The sequence below is a fragment of the Rhinolophus sinicus genome, linkage group LG12 (genome assembly GCF_036562045.2).
Source record: "Rhinolophus sinicus isolate RSC01 linkage group LG12, ASM3656204v1, whole genome shotgun sequence".
NCBI classification, from domain to species: Eukaryota; Metazoa; Chordata; class Mammalia; order Chiroptera; family Rhinolophidae; genus Rhinolophus; species Rhinolophus sinicus.
Genome location: NC_133761.1, coordinates 40,379,100 through 40,389,488, shown reverse-complemented (window position 1 = coordinate 40,389,488; position 10,389 = coordinate 40,379,100).

Genomic DNA, 10,389 nt, shown 5'->3' with positions numbered 1-10,389 from the left:
TTTTTTTTTTTTTTTAAATTAAATTTATTGGGGTGACAATTGTTAGTAAAATTACATAGATTTCAGGTGTACAATTCTGTATTACATCATCTATAAATCCCATTGTATGTTCATCACCCAGAGTCAGTTCTTCCATCACCATATATTCGATCCCCCTTACCCTCACCTCCCCCACCCCCGCCCCCCTTACCCTCTGGCAACCACTAAACTATTGTCCGTGTCTATGAGTTTCTGTTTCTCATTTGTTTGTCTTGTTCTTTTGTTGTTTTTGGTTTATATACCACATATCAGTGAAATCACATGGTTCTCTGCTTTTTCTGTCTGACTTGTTTCGCTCAGCATTACTCTCTCAAGATCCATCCATGTTGTCACAAATGTTCCTATATCATCTTTTCTCACTGCCGAATAGTATTCCATTGTGTATATGTACCACAACTTCTTTATCCATTCATCTATCGAAGGACATTTTGGTTGTTTCCATGTCTTGGCCACAGTAAACAAAGCTGCAATGAACATTGGAGCACACGTGTCTTTATCTCTAAATGTTTTCAGATTTTTTGGGTAGATACCCAGGAGAGGGATTGCTGGGTCATACGGCAATTCTATTCCTAATTTTTTGAGGAACCTTCACACCGCCTTCCATAACGGCTGCACCAGTCTGCATTCCCACCAACAGTGTACGAGGGTTCCTTTTTCTCCACAGCCTCTCCAACATTTGTTACTATTTGTCTTGTTGATGATAGCCATTCTGACTGGGGTGAGGTGATATCTCATTGTGGTTTTGATTTGCATTTCTCTGATGATTAGTGATGTTGAGCATTTTTTCATATGTCTATTTGCCATTTGTATGTCCTCTTTGGAGAAATGTCTCTTCAAGTCCTCTGCCCATTTTTCAATTGGGTTGTTTGTTTTTTTGTTGTTGAGTTGCATGAGTTCCTTGTATATTCTGGATACTAGCCCCTTATCGGAGGCACTGTTAGCAAAAATCTTCTCCCATTCAGTTGGTGGCCTCTTTATTTTGTCAATGGTTTCTTTTGCTGTGCAGAAGCTTTTAAGTTTCATATAGTCCCATTCGTTTATTTTAGCTTTTACTTCCATTGCCTTTGGAGTCAAGTTCATAAAATGCTCTTTGAACCCAAGGTCCATAAGTTTAGTACCTATGTTTTCTTCTATGCAGTTTATTGTGTCAGGTCTTATGCTTAAGTCTTTGATCCATTTTGAATTAACTTTGGTACATGGTGACAAATAGCAGTCCAGTTTCATTCTTTTGCACGTGGCTATCCAATTCTCCCAGCACCATTTATTGAAGAGGCTGTCTTTGCTCCATTGTATGTTTTTAGCTTCTTTGTCAAAAATTATCTGTCCATATTTATGTGGTTTTATTTCTGGGTTCTCAATTCTATTCCATTGGTAGCATTCGTTGATTGTTTCTAATAGCTTTTTGGTGGAGTCTTTAGGGTTTTCTATATATAGCATCATGTCATCTGCAAAGAGTGATAATTTAACGTCTTCATTCCCAATTTGGATGCCTTTCATTTCTTTCTCTTGCCTGATTGCTCTGGCAAGGACTTCCAACACTATGTTGAAAAGCAGAGGTGATAGGGGACAGCCCTGTCGTGTTCCTGAACGTAGAGCAAAGGACTTTCAGATTTTCACCATTAATTATGAGATTAGCAGAGGACTTGTCATATATGGCCTTTATTATGTTAAGGTATTTTCCTTCTATACCTATTTTATTAAGTGTTTTAATCATCAATGAATGTTGTATCTCGTCAAATGCTTTTTCTGCATCAATTGCTATAATCATACAAATTTTGTCCTTTATTTTGTTTATGTGATGTATCACATTGATGGATTTGCGGATGTTGAACCATCCTTGTGCCCCGGGGATTAACCCCACTTGGTCGTGATGAATAATCTATTTAACGCATTGTTGTTTTCGATTTGCTAGAATTTTGTTTAGGATTTTTGCATCAGTATTCATCAGAGATATTGGTCTGTAGTTTTCTTTTTTTGTGTTGTGCTTACCAGGTTTTGGTATCAGGATAATGTTGGCATCATAAAATGAGTTAGGGAGTACTGTCTCTTCTTCAATTTTTTGGAAGAGTTTGAGCAGGATTAGTATTAGATCCTCTTTGAAGGTTTGGTAGAAGTCACACTGTTTAAATTTTCCAATTCTTCATGGTTCAGCCTTGGAAGGCTATATGTTTCTAAGAACATCTCCATTTCTTCTAGGTTATTGAATTTGGTGGCATATATTCCTTCATAATATTCTTGAATGATCCTTTGTATTTCTGTGGTGTCCGTGATAATGTCCCCTTTTTCGTTTCTGATTTTGTTAATTAGTGTCTTCTCTCTTTTTATCTTAGTGAGTCTAGCCAAGTGTCTGTCAATTTTGTTAATCTTTTCAAAGAACCAGCTCTTTGTCACATTAATTTTTCTATTGTCTTTTGTTCTCTATTTCATTTCTTTCTGCTGTGATTTTGCTATTTCCTTTCTTCTGCTGAACTTGGGTTTCACTTGTTATTCTTTTTCTAGTAATTTAAGATGTAACATGAGGTTATTTATTGGGGACTTTTCTTGTTTCTTGAAGTTTTCTAGAATTTTATTTAGGATTTTTGCATCGGTATTCATCAGAGATATTGGTCTGTAGTTTTCTTTTTTTGTGCTGTCCTTACCAGGTTTTTTGTATCAGGGTAATGTTGGCCTCATAAAATGAGTTAGGGAGTACTGTGTCTTCTTCAATTTTTTGGAAGAGTTTGAGCAGGATTGGTATTAGATCCTCTTTGAAGGTTTGGTAGAATTCACTAGTGAAGCCATCTGGTCCCGGACTTTTGCTTTTCGGAAGGTTTTGGATGACTGATTCAATTTCGTTACTGGTGATCGGTCTGTTTAGATTTTCCAGTTCTTCATGGTTCAGCCTTGGAAGGCTATATGTTTCTAAGAACTTGTCCATTTCTTCTAGGTTGTTGAATTTGGTGGCATATAGTCCTTCATAGTATTCTTGGATGATCCTTTGTATTTCTGTGGTGTCGTGATAACTTCCCTTTTACGTTTCTGATTTTGTTAATCAGTGTCTTCTCTCTTTTATCTTAGTAAGTCTAGCCAAGGGTTTGTCAATTTTGTTAATCTTTTCAAAGAACCAGCTCTTTGTCACATTAATTTTTTATATTGTCTTTTTGTTCTCTATTTCATTTAGTTCTGCTCTAATTTTTGTTATTTCCTTTCTTCTGCTGACCTTGGGTTTTACTTGTTCTTCTTTTTCTAGTTCTTTAAGGTGTAACATGAGGTTATTTATTTGGGAGTTTTCTTGTTTCTTGAGATAGGCCTGTAATGAGATAAATTTCCTCTTAAAACTGCTTTCGCTGCATCCCAAAATTTTGGTAGGATGTATTTTCATTGTCATTTGTTTCTATGTATCTTTTGATCTCTCCTCTAATTTCTTCTTTGACCCAGTCCTTCTTTAAAAGTATGTTGTTTAATCTCCATGTATTTGTGTTTTTTCCCGCTTTCTTTTTACAGTTGATATCCAATTTCAAAGCCTTGTGATCAGAGAATATGCATGGTATGATTTCAATCTTCTTAAATTTGTTGAGACTGATTTTATGTCCCAATATATGGTCTATCCTTGAGAATGTTCCGTGTACACTAGAAAAGAATGTATAGTCTGATGTTTTAGGATGAAGTGCTCTATAAATGTCAATTATGTCCATTTCATCTAATGTGTCATTTAGGGCTACTATTTCGTTATTTATTTTCTGTTTGGATGATCTATCCATAGCTGTCAATGATGTATTTAAGTCCCCTAGTATAATTGTGTTTTGGTCAATTTCTCCCTTTAGTTCTGTTAGTAGTTGCTTGGTGTATTTCAGTGCTCCCTGATTGGGGGCATAAATATTGATGACTGTTATGTCTTCTTGTTGTACAGTCCCCTTCACCATTATGAAATGTCCATCTTTGTCTCTTGTTATCTTTTTCACCTTGAAGTCTGTTTCATCTGATATCATTATGGCTACACCTGATTTTCTCTGGGTACCATTTGCTTGGAGTGTCAATTTCCACCCTTTCACTTTGAGTCTATGCTTGTCCTTGTAGCTGAGATGTGTCTCTTGGAGACAGCATATGGTTGGGTTTAGTTTTTCGATCCAATCTGCTACCCTGTGCCTTTTTATTGGTGAGTTCAGTCCATGTACATTTAGGGTGATTATTGATATGTGAGGATTTCCTGTCATTCTATCTTTAGTTTTCTGGTAAGGCTGTGTCTCCATTGTTTCTTTGCCTTTTTGTTGTTGTCTATTATTTCTGTGTGGTGGTATTCTATGATGTTTCCCTCTGTTTCTTCTTTTATTTCAGTATATATTTCAGTTCTGGATTTTTTTTGAGTGGTTACCCTTAAGTTTATGTAAAAGAAAGTTTGATATTTAGAGTATTCCATTTTCTTCAGCACGCTTACTTTCTCCATTCCCATATTCTGGTTCAGGCCTTTACTCTCGCCCTTTTTATGTTTTGGTTGCCACAAATTGTCCCTGTTGATGGTGGTCGAATAGCCTCCTTTAGTATTTCTTGTAGTGCAGGTCGTGTATTAGAAAATTCCCTCAGCTTCTGTATGTCTGGAAAGGTCTTTATTCCTCCTTCATATCTAAAGGATATCTTTGCTGGATATATTATTCTTGGCTCATGATTTCTCTCTTTCAATAGTTTGAATATTTGGTTCCACTCCTCCTGGCTTGTAGAGTTTCTGCTGAAAAATCTGATGATAATCTAATGGGCTTTCCTTTGTAAGTTACCGTCTTCTTTTCCCTGGCTGCCTTGAGGATTCTTTCTTTGTCGTTGATTTTAGACAGCTTCAATACAATGTGCCTTGGAGAAGGCCTGTTGGGATTGAGGTAACTAGGTGTTCTATTTGCTTCTTGGATTCGAGGGTCCAGTTCTGTCCACAAATTTGGGAAGTTCTCATCGACAATTTGTTTGAATATATTCTCTGTTCCTTCTCTCTTTCTTCTCCTTCTGGTATGCCCATTATTCTTATATTGCTCTTTCTGATGGAGTCAGAAAGTTCTTGTAGAGTTCTTTCATTTCTTTTAAGTCTCAAGTCTCTTTCTTCTTCTATCTGTGTAATTTCCAGGTTTCTATCTTCGATGTCACTGATTCTTTCCTCCATCTGGTCAACTCTACTACCTAAGCTGGTTATTTCATTCTTAATTTCTTCTATTGAGTTCTTAATCTCCAGAAATTCTATTTGGTTCTTTTTTAAAATTTCAATCTCTTTCGTAAAATGATCATGCTGTTCTTTGATTGTGTTTCTGAGTTCATTTAACTGCCTATCTGTGTTTTCTTGTATCTCGTTGAGTTTTTTCAGAACTGCAATCTTGAATTCTCTCTCATTTAAGTCACATATTTCTGTATCTTTAAGTGCCTTCTCTGGAGATTTTTCACTTTCTTTCTGAGCTATCTTGTTGCCTTGGTTATTCATGGTGATTACTGGTTTACTATTTCTCTTCCTAGACATCTACAGGAACGTCTTCTGTAACACGTTAATAGGAAGCGGTCTTTTTGTTTTCCAGTACTTGTTGGTAGAATGTTTTATTTTTTCTCCAACTGCAGCTTATTTTTCTTGTCCCACACGGTAGTGCTATGTTTTCTCTGCACTATTCCAGCTTCTCACACAATGGAGGGATTCCCTATGTACGGGCTTCTCCTCTGTTAATAGTTCATCTAGGTCACAGGGCACAGTGTCCCGTTGGGTATGCGGAGAGCTTTTGATGTTCCAAAGCTCTTCCAGCTCCAGATTCAGAGCCCGTATGTTTTAGCAGTTCTGTTGACTCCTGCAGGGATCCACCCAGATAGTTGGGGCCAGGGGTGGGGTGAGTTGTGAGAGGTGGCCCAGAGCAATGGCGGCAACCACCACCACAGCCGGTCCTGCTTCCACAGCTCCCTCCCCTTTGCTGAAACTAGTTGGGCTGTGAATGTGTCTGTGGCCCACAGTTGTCAGAACAGCAAATATTCTGTTCTTTTGCTCTGACACTGCTACTGTTCCATTTCTAGCACCAGGCAGGTGGGGGCGGGGCGAGCTCTGGGTGGGTAGGGAGGGGGCGCCTTATCTCAGTGCCTAAGTCTTCCTCTCTCTGCTGGGCAGTGAGGGCTTAAACCACCATTTTCAGGCTTTTTCCCTGTCTTTTCTCCGAGGTCTCTGCCATGAGAGTTGGGTTCAGCCGTGTTATATGCTGTCCCCTCAGCCCTGTGGGCCATAAGCGGAGCCCTAGCAGTCTGAGTTCTTCCTTTTCCTGCAGCTGCGGTAGTTCCGGGAATCAGCGAGCTCAGAGCACTGAGCTAGGTTTGCGTCCTGCGCCCGCGCCGCTCGGTCTCCGCACTTCTGCCTTTCCTCCTCCTCCACCCGCTCGCACGAATCTCTCACCTGTAGGTGATTTCGGTAGTGGGCCTCTTCGTCTTGCCTGTCTGCTGTGCAGGGAGTCCTTTGTGGAGTTTTTGTTGTTCGATTCGTTGTAAATTCCAGGGGAGCTTTACAAAGGCTCGCCTCACGCCGCCATTTTCCCGGAATCAGCGGATTTTACTGATTTGATTCATTGGGAAGGCATTTAATTGAAGAGAGGTAGTACACTATGCAAACATAAAGCTTCAAAAGTGGTTCTAATATGAGGTTTTGTGCTCATTAACTTTATAATGAGGGAAAGAATTTAACTAGTTTGTATCTCACTTGTAATATGGGTATAATGTCATACTTAATTTACTCTAAGACACACAGTCTTTTGCATTTTAACATATCTGAAATTGAGGTGTTTTATAACAAATAGCTCCTTTCAATCTCTGCTGGCCAGGTGGCAGTGTTGAGATATTTGCTATCACCTGTGTATGGGCAAACAAAACAGAATGGGTGGTGATGGAGACAGTAGAGCATTCCCTCTGTGACTCTCAAGGGCCTTTATCAGTAGCACTGGGAGAATAAAAGATAGGAGTACTTATAACATGCTTAGACATACAAAGCATAAACATGAAATGGTAACTATAAGTTAGTTTTCAATTTATAATAACTACTTCTAAAAGTTATTTGGGGCAGACAGAGATTAAATATCTTGTCTAAGTTCATACATTTAGGCAAACTTAGTAAACAAATCGATTCTTATCCTATGCTGTTCTTAAACACTCAAACTCTTAACTGTCCATTTGCCCATGGGTGAAATAAGAAGTAAGGCCTAAGTGTGAAGAGTACAGAGAAAGCAGTGATTTTGTTTGTGCTACAGAAGAGAATTAAGTGAGACTTGGAAGCCAGTGGGGACTTTTTCCACTAGAGAGGAGCATCAGGAGCACTCTTGTGGTATAGAGGGTGTGGGCAAAGGCACAAAGGCAGGAAGAAGATATCTAATTGACCAATAAATACATAAGTATGACTGGTAAAGAGGTTTGTTGAGGAGAGTAGTGGTGTCTAGAAGTGGAAAGGAGGGAGGAGAATTAATTATTTAAGGCCTTGAATCTGGATCATGGAGTTCAGCCTTTATTCTGAAAATAACTGAGCTGATAATGAAGGTTTCTGAATTCATCAAATTTTAAAAGTTGCATTTGGGGAAGACTGGTCAGTTAGGTGTGTGTTTAGGGATAATAAAGAACTGAACTTTGTAAATGAAATACAAGGATAGGCAGTGGTAAGGTTTATTTCTACGTGAGGTCTTGTTTATGATAAGTGTGACAGAAGGGAAGGGAAAATATATTACAAAAGCTCATATAAATAAGTGTCTTGCGAAAGTGTTCAAATAAGTTTGGGAAATGTCAGAGTACATAAAACTACCTGATTATTCCAATGCTACTTTTCAGATCCTTTAAGGGATACAAATTATAATGTTACCCATGTGATGATCATTGAATGCTTTAAACATTTTTTCCACATGGGGTGCCTATTACTGACTTCTGGAATCAGAGTTCCAATGACCATAGTTTGAGAAATGCTGGGTTACTCATTAACCAAGCTATAGCTCTTTGATCAGTAGTTTCTATTTCAGCCATGGATTATCAACTTTTCAGACCTTTAAAAGCACATTTTATATTCAATTTAATATTTTTCGCTCAGAAACATAGGTGACCAGGTTACTGTAATTAACTTAGATGACAACTTTGTAAGAGCATTTTATGAAAGTAGGTAGTAATCACAACTGACATGATAGTGTGTGTAATATGTAGATGTATATATGTGTGTATGTGTACATGCATATGTATTTATGTGTGTGCATATATACTATTTATATTTAATTCCACAAAACTCAGTCATACTTATTATTTTATGCTTACTTTATGGAGACAGTAGTAAATAGCAGAATAGTAGAAAGAATTACCTTACTAACATTCTTCAAAGTCTTTGCTAAAGCTAAGAGAACGTAGTATTTCCTACGAAAATGGGCAATTGGCACTTGCCTTAATTTTACTGTCTGTGACTTTGTCAGCAAAATGCACAATTATAATAAGTAGAATCGAAAAAGGCTGCTATTGGTTTTTTTGCACTTCATCCTTCATCACACCTTCAGAAAATAGGTTTTAAATAGCAGTATACACCATCGAAAACAAGAGTTTGCAACAAATTTAATTGGGAATGCAAAAATCTTTCTCTTTGTCAAAGATAATATTGCCTCATTTTTAAGTAAACAAAGACTCAATGATTTATTTATTTACTTTTTACACACAGGAAGAAAGTCAAGCCATCATCAGAATCCTAAGGAGGGCTACTATTATGAAACACTCCCTCCCTCTGGCAAAAACAAAAACAAAAAACCAGCAATGCCTCATTTCTTATGTTTTGGCAAAATTCAGCGATATGTTTCTTCCCAAGCATGCCATGTTGGTCCCAGTGTCTATTCCTGTAAGAGGCACCTCTGCCAGGAATGTTCTCTCCTTCTGTCTTAGTCTATTTGGGCAGCCACAAAAATTACCACAGACTACATAACTTATAAATAGCAGACATTTATTATTTATGGTTCTGGAAGCTGAAAGTCCAAAATCAGGGTGCCAGCATGATGAGGTGAAGGCCCTCCGCTGGATCACAGACTTCTTGTTGCGTCTTCACATAGTAGAAAGGGTAGGGATCTCTCTGGGTCTGTTTTAAGAACATGAATCCCATTCATGAGTGTTTACCCTAATGACCTAATCACCTCCCAAAGGCCCCACCTCCTAATATCATCACTTTGGGGGTTAAGTTTCAACATATGAATTTCGGGGGCATGCACATTCAGACCATAGCACCTTTACACTGTTTTTCATGGCATCTTCTAGACCTCATTCTTATGTTGCTCCTACTGAGAACATTCCATGAAGCAAGTTCAGGATCCCCAGATGACTTATGAGCTGAACTGATTTAGAAACCTTTGTAGCCTCTGCCGCGTGCTCCATGATGACCACTTGCCTTCTCCAACCCTTTGGTCAGATAGGTTTAGTTTTCTAATAAGTACAAGGATCACGATGGTTTCATGTCATCAGTAGCCCCTAAATGTGGATGCATATCTTGCTTAGAAGGAAACAAAAATGTCTCATGTGGCCTACAAGGCCTTGTGGAAAAGAGGCAACTGCTTCACACTTCACTTGGCCTCAGCCCTGTCATCGTCTTTCTTACACATGCCACCATTGACATTTCTGCAAATCCTCCAGCTAGTCCCCATCTAGAAGCCTTCACACATATTGCCTCTGACTGGCATGCTCTCCTCCCAGATGTTCACATGGATCATTCCATATCCATGGTTCATGACTCCCTTGGAGTGACCTTCCAGGGCCATCCAGACTAACACAGTGTTACCCTCAAGCCATCACTGCTTATTTCCCTATCCTGCTTCATGGTTTTTTTTTGTTGTTGTTTTTTTTACTCCTAGCAATTATCAGTAGCTATTATTTAATTACTTGTTTATCTTTCTCTCCCATTGGAATATAAGCTCCAGGAGAACAGAGATTTATTTTATTCACAGTGTCCCTTTAGAGCTTTTGATTTTGTAGGTCAGCAGTGGGGCCCAGAAATCTATTTTTAATTGGCACAACAGGTTATTTTGAAGCAACTAAGTATAATAGCATTTGGGAGGGACTAATTGACATCCAATTTTCCCTAATACTGAAGTGGTGATTGTTGTTGTAGGTTTATTTTGTTATTGTTGTCCATTTTCCCATTCGTTTTTAAGAAAAGAAAAAACTCTTTCCAAGTCCAGAAAGCCCATGACACAATGTTGTGGTGATCTGCCAGGAATCATTTAAATAGTGACAATGATATCTGCAAAGGGAAATGGAAAGCAAGAACTCCCTAGAGAGATGGGATAATCTCCAAATAATTGAGAAACAATTGTATATTGAAGAAAGTATATGCACTAATTTGCTGGACCCAGTATATGAAGTATTATCATGGTCAAC